Here is a 16,529-nt window from a genome sequence, read left to right on the forward strand (position 1 = left end):
TAACACCTGTCAGGTTTTTATTGCTGTCTCTGCACCATCTTTTTATGTGTCCTGTTTACCATTATCATCAAAAGTGAAAGAAAAATCCCAGATGCCGGGTTGTCACCAAAAGAGGAAATAGAGTAGAAATCTTTCAATGAGAATATTTCTGGTGATCCTGGTGACAACCAGGGATTTCCTCTCACTTCCTGTTTTAGCTATGGGACAGGATGTGAAGGGGAATATCCCCAGTGGGACACAGATGGCAAAAACAGAGAATGTATAAGGATACTCCGGCAGCTGTTCCCGAATGCTGTAGTGGGCAGTGTGGCACGCACTTCAGCGCATCACATGGCTCCCTTTCTTTTCTTTTTTGTACAAACTTTATTTGAAGTGTACAAAACATACTCTTAATTTATGGCACTGTACAGTGGCGTGATGCACTCAGCATTCCCATCCATCCGTGTTTTTACGGACAGCCGTAAAAAACGTAACAGGAGAAAAAGTCCAGTGAAACATGGCTGTGATAGCGCGGATCGGAACTGCTCATATGCAGTTTTACCATGTGGAGCCGTCCGAGTCCCAAGACCTTCCAAGCGTGAGTGTTTGGCCCGCGCCAATCTGGCGGAGGCTGTACATAACTCTCAAGGCAAGCGTGATGACGTCATGGGCATTTCCAGCCAGCCAGGGGCTGAGTTGCTGGAGTGGACTTGGAGCTTCATGTAAGAGTTTGACTGACACTGACATGTATGACTCATTGTTCCAGGTCTTTGAGCATTGAAAACGGCACGCCACTATTTATTTGGGCTTAAATTGTTAAATGATGTTTACAGATTGTGACAGAGAGACGGATAGATGAACAGAGGGTGAGACAGAATAATTGAGGGAAGAAAGTAATCTAGAATAGAAAGGGTGGAGGATTTTAAGGCACAGGAATTGTTGGATGGACAGTACAATGGAGGGATGGAGCAAGGGGCAAAAAAATGAAGTGAGGGAGGAATGGAGCAAGAGATAGAAGGATGGTGTGATGGAATTATGGGGTGAAGTGCCCATCAGTGCCGCCTATCAGTGCAGCATCATCAGTGCCTCCTCATCAATGCCCACCAGTGCCGCCTCATCAGTGCAGGCTATCAGTGCCCATCAGTGCTGCCTATCAGTGCCGCCTCATCAGCGCACATCAGAAGGAGGATCAAGGAGAAAAATTACCTATTTGCAAAATTTTCTAAAAGAAAAAAAGTAAACCTTTTTTTTTTCAAATTTATTGCTCTTTTTTGTTTATGGTGCAAAAAATAAAACACCCATATGTGATTAAATACCACCAAAAGAAAGCTCTATTTGTGTGAAAATAGATGCTAAAAATATGGGTACAGTGTTGCATGACAGCGCAATTGTTATTCAAAGTGCTACAGCGCTGAAAGCTGAAAATTGGCATGGGCACGAAGGGGCTAAAAGTGGTTAAGGACTGATGGAAATGTATATTATGTATACGTAAAGCGCTGCGTAAATTGATGGCACTATATAAGTACAGAGCCGTAAAATAAAAGAACATTTTCCGTTTAGGTGCAGAAATTTGCATATATTGAAACAATGAAAACTAGAAGGGGAAGAAGAAGCATTGTATGCATGTATACGCATACTCACACTTACCCGCCTATATGCAGAACAACTCAGGATCTTTCTGTTAAGAAGATCCTGAGTATAAGCAGCAGTACATTTTTACATCAAACATATTTCTTTCTTTCTGTCTCTTTTTTGTTTCTTTGCTTTCTATCTGGTATAATGCCCTGTCCCCTCTGGGGTGACCCTGCGTGTTGTCTGTGATGTGCCGTGATCCGTAGCGCCAGTCGGAAACATGATCAGCTTACCTCGCACGTGACAGACAGAGGTTCATGATGAATATGATGACCGCCAACGCAGCGCCAAAGACAAACCTCAAAAATCTGAAACACCCTTCAAAAGGAAACAAAGTTTATTCAGCGACTTGTTTTTGTGGTTCGCCCATCAAACGGCATCTTTCTTCCCTCCCATAATCCTCTCCTTCTTCTCTGACTCTGATGTGCTCATCAAAGGAAGAGGAAGGGAGGGGGGTGATGGATTCTATTACCTGTCAGCCCTGAATGTGAAAAGTCGTGTTTCTCCCTCCCTCTTCTACGCTGCAAGTCTTGTATTTTGCACACATGATACTGAGTCATAGGTAGCCCTCCCTCTTTTTTTCTCTTTAGAAAACCACAGACTTTCTGAATAAAGTGAGTCGGGTGTGGTGATCAGCAAGCAGAGCAGTGAAGAGCAAGGAGGACAGAGCAGTGAAGAGCGAGGAAGACAGAGCAGCGAAGAGCGAGGACGACAGAGCAGCCGAAGAAGGTGGGTGGGGGTGACAATGGTCTACTATTTGTCTGGTAAAGTGATACTAAACTCTGGTTTTAAAGAAAGAAATTATTCAAGTATGTATTCTTAACTCAAAAAAGTTCCTTCTATTACTCTCAGCCTCCTGCAAATTCTTTTTTTTTTTTTTTACTGCTGTGATCTGACTGTTAGAGGGTGGCTATGTTCATTCCCCATGGTCCCACTGTATGTAGGAACATAGCCACCCTTCTCTTGCGTGCTCCTGAGATGGACCAGGGACTGTGGACTAGGAGGTTTGCAGCGTGCACAGAGCAGTGTACTTGACCGCAACTAACGTGCAATATTTGTCCGAAACAAACAGAAGTGAGAGGGAGAAGGAGAGGATTGGAAACTCATTGAGAGTGTAAAAAGAAAGAAGAAATACACAGAAACAATTTAACCACTTGCCTACCGGGCACTTTTACCCCCTTCCTTCCCAGGCCAATTTTCAGCTTTCAGTGCTGTTGTACTTTCAATGGCAATTGTGCAGTCATGCAACACTGTACCCAAACAACTTTTTTGAGGCTGATAGAGCTTTCTTTTGGTGGTATTTAATCACCTCTGGAATTTTTATTTTTTGCTAAACAAGCTAAAAAAGATTGAAAATTCAGAAAAAAAAAGTTTTTTCTTAGTTTCTGTTATAAAATTTTGTAAAGAAGTAATTTTTCTCCTTCACTGATGTGCGCTAATGAGGCTGCATTGATGGGCTATGATAGGCTGCACTGATGGGCATTCACAAGCATCACTGGTGGGCATTGACAGGCATAACTGATGGGCACTGAAAGGCAGCACTCATATATGGCACTGATAGGTGGCATTGATGGGCAGCACTGATAGGCGGTACTGATGGGCACTGATAGGCAGAACTGATTGGCACTGATAAGTGGACCTGATTGGCACTGATAGTTGGCACTGAAAGGCAGCTGTGATGGGCACTGATATGTGGCATTGATGGACACTGACAGGTGGCAATTATGGGCACTGAAAGGCACCACTGATGAGGCTACACTGATTATCATGGCACTGATGATCAGTGTAGATGTTCCCTCTGAGGAACGCCGTTTACCGGCCCTTCTCTCCACACAAGCTCTCAGCGTAAGGAAAGGAGAGCCGATAACCGGCATTTGCTGTGATCGGTGACCTGAGACACAGCGCACCACTGATCTCCGCGCGCCCCCAGGGGATGCGCATGCGCAGCTAGAGTGGGCAGACATCATATGATGTTCTCCCAGAAGGAGAGCCACCTACCGCTCGTCATTTCTTTATATGGCGGGTGGGAGGCGGTTAATAAAAAATACATTAGGCTCCATGTACCATGTACACTGGAACTTTTTTTTAGTGGCAGCAGAAAAAAGATAAATGCCGTAAAAGCAGTGCTTGGGCGTTTGTTCATTTAATTGGCCAGAGGACTTGCCATTGAAATGAATAAACGCCCAAGAGCAAAACTCCATTATCGCTTAGGCGCGTTTACATGCGTTTTTGCCGCATTTAGCCTTTTTTGCCTAAAACGTTTCTCTCCTGAATGGGATTCTTCTGCAAAAGAATTGCGTTCAGGAGGGGGACACTTAACTGCCCCTTAACTCTGCTGCTGTTAAACTTTGATCAAAGCCTATGTGTGCATGGACGGTAGCAGCAGTGTCCATGGGGCCTGCTGGCCATAGATGGATAGAAAATTTGGCCGGTTCAGCAGGGATCAACCAAATTTTGAGCTATGTGTGGCCACTCGTACTATAATGATCAACTTCTGGTTAATGGGCTTGTTGGAAAATGTTTCTTGATCAGCAGCTGCAGTGATGCTCAGTGTAATCTGACAGCAGAGAGTCCCCACTCTCAGAATACAATGGGTTAGGGGTGGGCAACTATGGCTCTCCAGCTGTTGGTGAACTACAAGTCCCATCATGCCTCTGCCTTTGGGAGTCATGCTTGTAACTGTCAGTTTTTCAATGCCTCATGGGACTTATAGTTCTACAACAGCTGGAGGGCCACAGTTGCCCACCCTTGCAATGGGGGAGCTTTAGTAAAACTGGTGCAGACAGAATCTGGTGCAGCTCTGCATATTAACCAATCAGCTTCTAACTTCAGCTTGCTCAATTAAAGCAATAATAAAGGTTCTTTTATTTTTCTGTAAAATAATAAACATGTCTATGCTTACCTATTGTGTGCAGTGCTTTTGCACAGTGCAGCCTGGATCCTCCTCTTCTCGGGTCCTCCGACGGTGCTCCTGGCTCCTCCTTTCTGTCGGGTTCCCCAAAGCAAGCAGCTTGCTATGGGGGCACCCGAGCAGGCTGTTCCCAAGCCTCTGCTCCATGTGTCCATTCACACACAGAGCTGATGTTTGGCCCCGCCCCCCTCTCTCTCTCCTCATTGGTTGACTGACTGTGATTGACAGCAGCAGAAGGTTTTTTACCTTTTATGCATAGCATGCACAAAGGTAAAAAACCTTGAGCCTTTACAACCACTTAACGTTTTGACAAAATGCCCTGGTTCACACCAGTGTGACCTGTCATGTGACTTGACAGTTCTAAATCACATGACAATTCACATCCTATTGTCGGCAATGGAACTTATCAAATCAGTGCAGATCAGTCTGACTTTGCGGTGCCGCACCGATTTGAAAAAAAGGTTCCTGCACTCTTTTTTTGCAATTTCAGGTGCGACTTACATAGACATCTGTGCATGTCAAGTTGCACAGATGTTAGCCAAGTTGCACCTGAATTTGCAATGACATGCAGATTTGAAATTGTGCAACTTCAAGCGAAGTCACACGATTGCAGAGTTGGATTCAGTGTGAACTGAGACTAATGCCCGTACACACGATAAGAAAATCGTACGAAAATTTTGGTGGAACCACTGATCGAACGATTTTCTCTTCATTGATAAGCAGGATGTTTTAACCGATAACGATATTGTGAAGGAAAAAAATCCGGTTGAAAAACAGTGAAAAATGTTGTCGTTTCGTATACGAACGACCGATTTTTCTATGCAGTGGTCGTATGAAAAAAATCTATCAAGCGCTATCACTCATGAGCGGAAACAGAAGATGACCCGGATGTTTATGTCCAAGGAATCTTCGTAAACACAAACGAAAAATCCAAATGTTAAAAGTAGATTGGCCTAATGAGATAATGAAACCAGAATTCTGCATATTTTATTTTATGTATATAGTTAACCACTTCAAGTCCGGACACTTTCTCCCACTTCCAGTCCAGGCCAAAAATTATAATTTTAAAAAAAAAATTTATTTTATTTTTTCATATTCTTTGTTTTTTTTAACATTCTGTCACACTAGCAGTACAGTGTCACCATAGTGACACTGTACTACTTGTGGGGGGTGATGAAGATAATTATTTTTTTTTTACACTGATTGCTTTTACACCCATAAAGGCTGTAAAAGCAATCATTTTTCCTTATCTCTGGCTGCATTCTTGAAGCCATTGAGAATGGTGATTGGTCACAGCTTGTCAAATGGTACAAGGCTGTTGTGAATAGCCTTGTACCATGTGACCTCTGTCATCATTCACAGAATTACCACGTAGTAAGCAATGATGTCAGAAGTGACATCTTGCTTTCTCCTATTCATGTGATCACTGATTGGCCGATCGGTGATCAAATAATCGGGACCTCACACAGAGGTCCCGTACAATGAACGGTGCCGCGCGCTCCCTGGGAGTGTGCACAGTCCAAAATGGCGGGCGCCGTTTATGAATGGCAATCCGCCCCTGCACTGCCACCATCCGGCTATTATATACATGGGCCGGACGGGAAGCAGTTAATGTAATAAACTATATTATACTCATTGCTGTTAATTGTTGTGTATATCGCTCGTTCTGGCCGGAAGGGTGTGGCTACAAGGTCACACGCACACTGCATCACTTCCAATTGTACGGAAGACGTCAACACTACGTATTGCCTGACAAACAATTTTTTTAGATTGGTTAATATGGGCCATGATTTTGACCAACGAATGAACGCCTCTCGGTCGTCGGATGACCGATCGGTCGATTTTCTAATTGTGTATTCCCACCTTAAAACCTAGAAGTTGATTGGTTACTATGCACAGTTGCACCAGATTCTGTGTGCACCAGTTTTAGTAAATCTAACCCAATGTTCTAGGAGGGATTATTCTTCCATCCACCGCCATTGTTTGGAAGGAGAAATCCATTATTTATTTATTATTTCATTCACCTTGCTCTCTGAAAAAAAACAAAACATCCACCTATGGCCAGCCTAAGGATCTCATTTAGTGTCACTTTAACTGCTTCCCAACTGCCCTATAGCAGAACTACTGCGGCAGAGATGCAAAAAAGTATATATATATATATATATATATATATATATATATGTGTGTATGTGTATATATATATATGTGTGTGTGTATGTATGTATATATACATATACGTGTGTATGTATATGTGATTTTGTATGTCTGGGTAGGGGGCGCACATGCGCCGCGCACCCCCTATCTGCGCCGTTAGTGGCTACAGCTGTCGATCACCGGGTCCCGACCGGAGATTCCCCACTGGCACCCAGCGATTGCTGACTATAACTGATGGGGGAGAGGTCTGTATGTAAACAATACAGATCTCTCCCCTGTCAGCTCCAGAATGCTGCTTTGTATTGCTCTGCATAGCATAGCAGAGCAATACAAAGCAGCATGTCTCCCTAGTAAAACACAGCACACACAGTATAACCCTTTGATTGCCCCAGATGTTAACCCCTTCCTGCCCAGTGTCATTAGTACAGCGTCAGTGCTTTTTATTAGCACTTATCACTGTGTTAGTGTCACTGGGGATGTCAGTGGCAGTTAGTTAGTTCCCCCCCAGTGTCAGAATGCCCGCCGTAGTCCCGCTATAAGTCGCTGATCGCCGCCATTACTAGTATGAAACAAAAAAAATTCAGTATATATACTGTCATTTGTAGACGCTATAACTTTCAAGTAAACCAATTAATTTACGCGTATTAGGATTTTTTTTTTAGTAAAGACTTGTAGCAGTATATATTTTGGCCTAAATTTATGATGAAATTTGATTTTTTAAATCTTTTTACTGGATATGTTTTAAAGCAAAAAGGAAAAAATATTGCTTTTTTTTTCAAAATTGTCTGTCTTTTTTTGTTTATAGCGCAAAAAATAAAAGACACAGAGGTGATCAAATACCACCGAAAAAAAGCTCCAGTTGTGGGAAAAAAGGACGTAAATTTCATTTGGGTGCAGTGTTGCATGACCACGCAATTGTCAGTTAAAGTAACGCAGCGCTGTATCGCAAGAAATTGCCTGGTCAGGAAGGGGGGTAAATCCTCTGGAGGGCAAGTGGTTAAAGCCACTCTTGGAAAAGGGGCAGTGATCCGAAATGACAGCTTGGTTTATGGAGCAAGTCATTGCATGTAAAATTACGTATACAAAATGTTCACAACTTTATTAGTGTTGAAGTAGTTGTAAATCTTAAACATGGAAAAACACATCCCTCTATAGTGTGCTCTTGTCTCAATCAAGAGCACTAAGGGGTTGATTTACTAAAGGCAAATAGACAGTGAACTCTGCGAGTGCAGTTGCTCCAGGGCTTAGTAAATGAGGTAAAGCTTCACTTTGCAAATAATACCCAATCACGTGCAGAGAAAGTGAAGAAAATCCAGCATTTTTTCAGCAGAGCTTCTGCTCATTTACTTAATTCTGGAGCAACTGCACTTTGCAAAGTGCACAATCTGTTTGCCTTTAGTTAATTAACCCCTAAGTGTCATTTTTGTCTGTTGTTTCATTCCTCTGCTATCAGCATGAGTCACTTTTTCATGACACCAAGAGAAAAATGGTGACAGGGGAGGACACAGTCTGTGATTGACAGCCTCAGTTCTGTTCATGTGTGCTGTGTGAAGGGGTGTGTGTCCCTTCCCTCCAATCAGCTCTCAGAGCTCCCCTCACTGATGTAACTTTAGCTTCCCACCCCCTGCTTTTCAGAGCTGAGGGATCCTGTATAAATTCTGCACTTTGAATAGATGTAGGGGACAGGCAGCTGTAGATAAGCAGGTACAACTTATGTAGGAGGATTTGTTTCATCTCTGTGTATCACCCGAAGCCAGTCACTTCACTGGGTATATGTAGGGGTTTACAACCACTTTGCATAAAGACATCGGTGTGTGGACCTCAAAGCTCAAACACACATGCATGCTTGTGTATAAGTATTTACGGTAAATAAAAACCAAAATTTTATATATATATATATATATATATATATATATGGAAATATATGTCCCGGCCGCCAAGTAATCACCGGCCGGGACACGGCAATTGACAGCCGCGAACGACTGCCGGGTAGGGGGCGTGTGCCTCGCACGTGCCCCCTACCCATAAATGCATAATCACATAATTTTGTGCACCCATGCCGCCCTGTAGCAGTACTTCTGCTATAGGGTGGGCGGAAAGCGGTTAAAATGTATTAAAACATGGACAGTGTCAGTCAGCAGAGCAGTGAATGTGATTTGGTGGAATTGACTCCTGAGGTGATTATACAATACTATTATCAGGGTAGCAAATACCCACCTCCCCAGTTTTTCATCACCACAGAATTTTTTTCTTTTTTTTTTTCTTGATATTTGTATCTGTACTCTTTTTTCTTTTATATACATGTTGAGTTGCCTATAAAGTCCCATACATGTTTTCGGGACAATCCATTCATATACAGTTATGGGATGTTGGCAACAATTAGGGGACTCCTGAGGTGATTATACAATACTATTATCAGGGTAGGAAATACCCACCTCCCCAGTTTTTCATCACAAGATTTATATATTTTTTTCTTTTCTATTTTTTCTTTTATATACATGTTGCGTTGCCTATAAAGTCCCATATATTTTTGGGGGATAATCCATTCATATACTAATATAGGATGTTAGCAACAATTAGGTGACTCCTGAAGTGATTATACAATACAATTATTAGGGTAGCAAATACCCACCTCCCCAGTTTTTCATCACCACAGAATTTACATTTTGTTCTTTATATACTGTACATGTTGAGTTGCCTATAAAGTCCCATACATCTTTTGGGGATAATCCATTCATATACAATTACGGGATGTCGGCAACAATTAGGTGACTCCTGAGGTGATTATACAATACTATTAGGGTGGCAATTACCCACCTCCCCAGTTTTTCATCACCACTGAATTTACATTTTTTTTTCTTTTATATACATGTCGAGTTGGCTATAAAATCCTATACATCTTTTGGGGATAATCTATTCATATACAGTTATGGGATGTTGGCAACAATTAGGTGACTCCTGAGGTGATTATACAATACTATGATCAGGGTAGTAAACATCCACCTCCCCATTTTTTCATCCCCACAGGATTTAAATTTTTTTTCTTTTCTCTTTTTTTCTTTTTTATATACATGTTGAGTTGCCTATAAAGTCTCATACATTTTGAGGGGATAATCCATTCATATACTATTATGGGATGTTGGCAACAATTAGGTGACTCCTGAGGTGATTATACAATACTATTATCAGGGTAGGAAATACCCACCTCCCCAGTTTTTCATCACCACAGGATTTATATATGTATTTATTTTTTCTTTTATATACATGTTGAGTTGCCTATAAAGTCCCATATATTTTTGGGGGATAATCCATTCATATACTATTATAGGATGTTGGCAACAACTAGGTGACTCCTGAGGTGACTATACAATACAATTATTAGGGTAGCAAATACCCACCTCCCCAGTTTTTCATCACCACAGAATTTACATTTTGTTCTCTATATACTGTACATGTTGAGTTGCCTACAAAGTCCCATACATGTTTTGGGGATAATCCATTCATATACAATTATGGGATGTTGGCAACAATTAGGTGGCTCCTGAGGTGATTATACAATACTATGATCAGGGTAGCAAACTTCCACCTCCCCACTTTTTAATCCCCACAGGATTTACATTTTTTTTTCTTTGTATACATGTTGAGTTGCCTATAAAGTCCCATATATTTTTGGGGGATAATCCATTCATATACTATTATAGGATGTTGGCAACAACTAGGTGACTCCTGAGGTGACTATACAATACAATTATTCGGGTAGCAAATACCCACCTCCCCAGTTTTTCATCACCACAGAATTTACATTTTGTTCTCTATATACTGTACATGTTGAGTTGCCTACAAAGTCCCATACATGTTTTGGGGATAATCCATTCATATACAATTATGGGATGTTGGCAACAATTAGGTGACTCCTGAGGTGATTATACCATATCAGGGTACGAAATACCCACCTCCCCAGTTTTTCATCACCACAGGATTTATATTTTTTTTTCCTTTTTTCTTTACATGTTGAGTTGCCTATAATGTCCCATATATCTTTTGGGGATAATCCATTCACATGTGTATTCAGTGTGAAAACAGCTTCACTTTATTCACATTGTAAAACAGAAGCTGCAGACTAATGAGCTCTCTTCTCTGTCACTCTCTCTCTCCTCCTATCAGCACTGTCCTTGTTAGCACATGAGCACTGCTCCACAATTGATTGGCTTCTTGTACTGCCTCTCCCTCTCCCAATCTTAGCTCTGGTGTACATGGATTGTAAGAGGTTGATATCGGGTCCAATTCAGGGACTTGCACAGCTTGCATTTTAACCACCTCCCGTCCGCCATATAGTCCAACGGGCACAAGGTGGTTCTCTTGTTCTGATAGGACGTCTTATGATGTCCTGCCATTCTCACCGCGCATGCGCGGCGATCGGCGGTGCTCTGTGTCCCTCGGACACAGCGGATCACCGATCCACGGAAAGAGCCAAAGATGTTGGCTCGGTCATGTGATCCGCTGTGTCCAATCACAGCTGATCACATGTAAACAGGGAAATGCCGGTTATCGGCATTTCTCTCCTCTCGAGCTGTCACGCTGACAGCTCGAGAGGAGAGGAGAGCCGGTAATTGGCTTTCCACGGAGGGGACATGTACACTGATCATCAGGGCACTGATGATCAGTGTGCCCTGATGATCAGTGTGGCCCCAGAAGTGCCACCTGTCAGAGTCCATCAGTGCCAGCTGAACATTTCCACGTGCCAGTGCCCATCAGTGCCTACCAGTTCACATCAATGCCACAAATCAGTGCCCATCTGAGCTGCCCTTCAGTGCCACCTATCAATGCCAGTCAGTGCCGCCTATCAGTGCTGCCAGTCAGTGCCATATATTAGTGCTATATATCAGTGCCTCCTCATCAGTGCCCATCAGAGCCACCTATCAGTGTCTATCAGTGCATCTTATCAGTGCCCATCACTACAGCCTCATTAGCATACATCAGTGAAGGAGAAAAATCACTTATTTACAAAATTTTATAACTAAAACTAAGAAAAAACTTTTTTTTTTCAAAATTTTCAGTGGTTTTTGGTTTAAGAAAAAATAAAAAACCCAGAGGTGATTAAATACCACCAAAATAAATTGTCATTCAAAGTGTGACAGCGCTGAGAGCTGGAAATTGGCCTGGGCAGGAAGGGGGTATAAGTGCCCTGTAGGCTAGTGGCTAAAAAAGATATTCGTAAATACAGAACTGTTACCCCTGGTTCATATATATGCGGCCATGCAGGCCACATTTTGTGTGGGCATGAGAGCCCATTCATTTGAATGGACTCCCATGCCCTGTGACACGCAGGAAAGAAGTCCCTGCACTTCTTCGGAAATTGGAGCCCACACGGGAAACTCGGTTCCCAGTGCAGTTGCGTTTTCCAGTGCGGGCGGCATGCCATTAGAATTAATGGCACCTGCCCGCGGGTCCACATTCCTCTGTGCGGGTGGTGTGGCTGCACGGATTTTTGTGTGAATCCGCAGCGGCACCACCTGCACAGATGTGAACCTAGCGTAATAGTGATTTTTGCATCTGCTTGAAGTTCACTTTGTGGCTGCATTTGCATCTGTTCGTTTCCTAAATGTGCGAAAAAACACACAAAAATGTGGTTTTTGACAAGCGTTGCAGAAAAACACTGTAATAGCAGGTTGTGCTGGCAGTGCTATGTGCGGATAACAGAGATGTGTTTTGAAGTTTGTTGCTCAGCATAATACACTACAAGCGTGCCAAAATATGCACTGAAAAAAACACCTAATGCTCCATGACTGAAAAGGTTCTGGAGCTACTTTAGGGCATTTGTCACACATAGGGTGGTCCATTCAAGTGAATGGGCTGCCCCAAATGTGATGTGCATTAACTTGTAAAAAACCATACCACGCTCCCGTTTGAATGGGGCCTTAAAAAGAACTCCAGGCAAAATGTTTTATATTTTATTCTGGATAGAGTAAGGGATCCCCTGTCATTTTTCTGCCATCTGTGTCCCGTTGGGGAGATTTCTCTTCATTTTTCTGCCACATAGCCAAAGTATGAAGTGTGCAGAAATCCCTCCAAAGTGAGGGAATCCCCAGCTGTCATCAGAACTGGTGTCCCCATTGAAGGATTTTTCATCTATTGCTGTTCTGGTGAGAACCCAAAATCTGGGCTTTTCTTTCACTTTCAATGATCATGGTAAACAGGACAAATGGAGAAGGTGAATCTTCCTAACAGGGACATAGCAATAAAACCTGACAGGTGATCTAATCTCTCTATTCTGCCCCCCCCCCCCCCAAAAAAAAATTGCAGGCTACATATTTCTTTTTTTTTTTTTTTTTTTTTTTTTCCAAGAAATTTTTATTGAGATATGAAAGGCATAACAAGTCATAAACAAATACGGATCGCAGTCCGCGCAAGTCTTTAAGCATGTTCTCCCGTAACGCAGACGGGTTCAGGACATATAAGTAAATCGTAGCACAACCTGAAATACAGTCCTAAGAGGAAGGCATAGTATATACCCATAGCAATGATGTTAGCAGTATGTAATATATAGAAAGACGGGGTACAATAGCCCTTGTGTAGGGAGATCTAAAGAGACAGGACAGTGGGGTATATAACAATAGTCGTGTCAACTCAAGGCATATATGGCTTAGGATTCCGTACCTGAACATTATAGATTAGATTTGAGGAGTATTGTTACACCTGTGTGTCTGTAAGTAATCTGTACCTTATGAAAAATATAGTTAGTTAGAATACGGTAAAGAGGTGAAACTGAGAGAAAGAAGAGATGGGAATGAGACGAGCAAGGGAATGGAGGAAGAGAATGAGTATGAGGAAAAATATCATAGTGGGGCGAGGAGGGACATAGGGGACGAATACAGAGGAAGAGAGAGAGAGAGAGAGAGAGAGAGAGAGAGAGAGAAAAAAAAAAAAAAGGGGGGGGAGGGGGGGGAGGGGGAGGTGAATGGGGGAAGGATGAGTTATATAACTAAATAGGCATAACCAAACCAGACATATCAGTTAGCAGCTTCCAGGCTGATACATATTTCTTAACAAAGATTTTTTCCTTTAGCCTCCACTGTCATCTCTGCACTGCGGCAACATGTGCGGTATCGCACACCTTCCCACAATGCACAAACTTCTGTTTTTCTTGTTGGTGAGCTGTGGTGCCATTCATTCTAAATGAACTCCAATGCACATACAGTCACTGGCCATTTTTTTAGGTACACCTGTTCAATTGCTTGGTAACACAAATTGCTAATCAGCCAATCACATGGCAGGAACTCAATGCATTTAGGCATCTAGACGTGGTGAAGGTGACTTGTTGAAGTTCAAACCAAGCATTAGAATGGGGAAGAAAGGGGATTTAAGTGACTTTGGATGTGGCATGGTTGTTGGTGCCAAACTGGCTGGTCTGAGTATGTCACAAACTGCTGATCTACTGGTATTTTCATGCACCTCCATCTCGGGGGTTTACAGAGAATGGTCTGAAAAAGACAAAATACCAGTGAGCAGCAGTTGTGAGGAAAAAAATGCCTTGTTGATGTCAGGGGAGACTTCAAGGTGATAGAAAGGCAACAGTAACCTAAATAACCACTCGTTATAACCAAGGTAGGCAGAATACTATTTCTGAACGCACAACACATCGAAGCTTGAAGCAAATGTGCTACAGCAGCAGAAGACCACACCGGGTGCCTCTTCTTCTTGTCAGCTAAGAACAGGAAACTGAGGCTACAATTTGCACAGGCTGACCAAAACCATACAAGATTGGAAAAACATTTTGTAATTCGATAGTACGAACATTGATTTCGAAATTTGACCCACCAAGCCTTTAATTTCATCTTGTTGCTAAAGAAAAGAATTTTCGTGGCTGGGAATCTTCTTTTCTTTCCAGATCACAGCTCACTCTCATTTCTTTTTTTATTATACTTCTTGCACGATTCTCCCATCATTGATTAGAAATTCATTTTACAACAACATATTTGATGGCCACATGAAAATCAGTTGATGTTGCAGCCATGGTGCGAAATTTGAACAAAATTCTTAATTATGATTTTTGTTCGACCCACGTATGGCCTGCATGAGCATGAGCTGTGAGCTGGAAGAAAAATATTTCCAGCCATAGAAAATCAGCAACGTGAGGTGAAATTAAATGCTTGGTGGTTTTCATTTTGAAATCAGTGGTGGCACCATCGGATTCCAAAACGCACAAAATGTTCGACTTTCTAAAGAACATTTGTTCAGAATTCGGCTCATGTACAGCCTGCCTTAGTCTAGTCCAGGGGTAGACAACCTTAACCCCTTCACGCCGGCACCTCCCGACCCTTTAAGGGTCCCAGAAGCCGGGAGGGGTTTAGAGTCATGTGAGGCGGGGTTTAGAGCCATGTGACCGCCGTGACGCGCCGTCATGGCGGTCACATGATCGGGAAAGGTCCCAATTAAAAGAGGAGATCGGGACCTTTCCGTGAGTACTGGACATGTGTGCTGGGAACGTGCAGGGCGCACGCTCTCGGCACATATGTCCTTTTTTAATAGAACGCAAATGTGCGGCCGCTCAGCGTCTAGGCCCAGACACCGGGAGGCCGCACATTTGTGTGTGGCCTGCGTGAAGAGGTTAAAGAGATGGGAGATCTACCTGAACAACTTGGGAGAAGTCAAAGACAACTGGGCACAGTGTCACCTCCTCACCCCGGATATAAACCTCTAATTGCCATTCTACCGTGTTGCAATCACGTGCATTGCACAACAATTGTGGGTTTAAATCAGGCGGCAAGGAGTCAACATATCGCCTCCGCGCCACCTGTGAAACACACTCGGATCACTTTTCAAAGGAGCAGCAGTGCCTGCTGCACTTGTGAATGAGCCCTTAGTTGCATACAGCAGCAGCACCCTGAGGGCTCATTTGCACATAAAGTTGAGGGGTGCAAATGTGTTTGAGTCACGGTTTTACGACCCCCAAAACTCATGCATTCAGGAGTTTTGGTGCACTTTCAGAAAGTGCACCGCACCCTGAGGATATAATAGAAGTCTATGGCTAAGCGTAGCAAACCCACAGGAAAGCTGCAGGTACACTGCACTGCACCCGTGGTGTGGGTAAACCACAGCACATCAGTGTGAAAGCAACCCTATACTATTATGTCCAATATATTGCTTCACACTGACCTGAGGATCTCTTCTTTCCTGCTGCTGGCACCACTCTGGAGACTGCTAGCCAGGATAAGAGGTGAAGTGCATTTGGTATCACTCTGCATGGGACAGTGGTCGGTACTACAGAGGAGGCACTGGCCTATGCGACTCTTGATCCGTACTACAGCTCCAACTTTACAAGTAGTCCCTCTGCATTGCACTCTTTTAGATGTTGTGGGATGGCGGGTCAGCAAGCCCAGAACACGATCTCCCAGTCACCTGGCAGCGATCAACTGATAGATTGTGATCCACTGGTTGCTGACTCCCGGTCTAGTTGTACACGTATTGACTTCTCCAGCTGCGCTAAAGAACATGGAGGAAGGAACCATCATTGCCAGCTATTGTCTTCTAAACCCCGAGAACAAATGGGGCATTGGATTCAGATTTTCTAAGTGTCAGCAAAATTTTCCCTGGGCACATGGGCTCTGGTTTCTGCACAGAGAATGGGCCAGAGAATGGGCCCAGAATTGAGAATCCACATATATACAATCCAACGAGAGGGACAAAAAATGTCCAAGAGGCCAAGGTAATTTAACCTCTTCCCGACCGCCCTATAGCAGAAATACTGCTACAGGGCGGTATGGGTGCACAAAATTACGTATATATACATGATTTTGCATTTCCAGGTAGGGGAGATTTACGTCCGCAGCTCTCAATCACTGGGGCACGGCCG

General features: G+C 43.1%; 1 protein-coding gene across 2 annotated transcripts in view; it reads left to right on the forward strand.

The window, feature by feature from the left end:
* The first annotated feature begins 2,149 nt into the window (after positions 1-2,149).
* The window catches only part of CAPG (capping actin protein, gelsolin like), a 56,515-nt gene continuing 42,135 nt past the window's right edge, over positions 2,150-16,529 (forward strand). Inside the window, exon 1 of one of the 2 annotated variants that reach the window (XR_016309188.1) lies at positions 2,150-2,340. The gene's annotated coding sequence lies outside the window, so the exon portion shown is untranslated. The remainder of the gene's footprint in view (positions 2,341-16,529) is intronic. The other variant, XM_089665445.1, reaches the window with a different exon arrangement.

This window comes from Staurois parvus, unplaced genomic scaffold (genome assembly GCF_062004578.1).
Source record: "Staurois parvus isolate SC_StPar_1 unplaced genomic scaffold, SC_StPar_1.0 ptg002193l, whole genome shotgun sequence".
Classification (NCBI taxonomy): Eukaryota; Metazoa; Chordata; class Amphibia; order Anura; family Ranidae; genus Staurois; species Staurois parvus.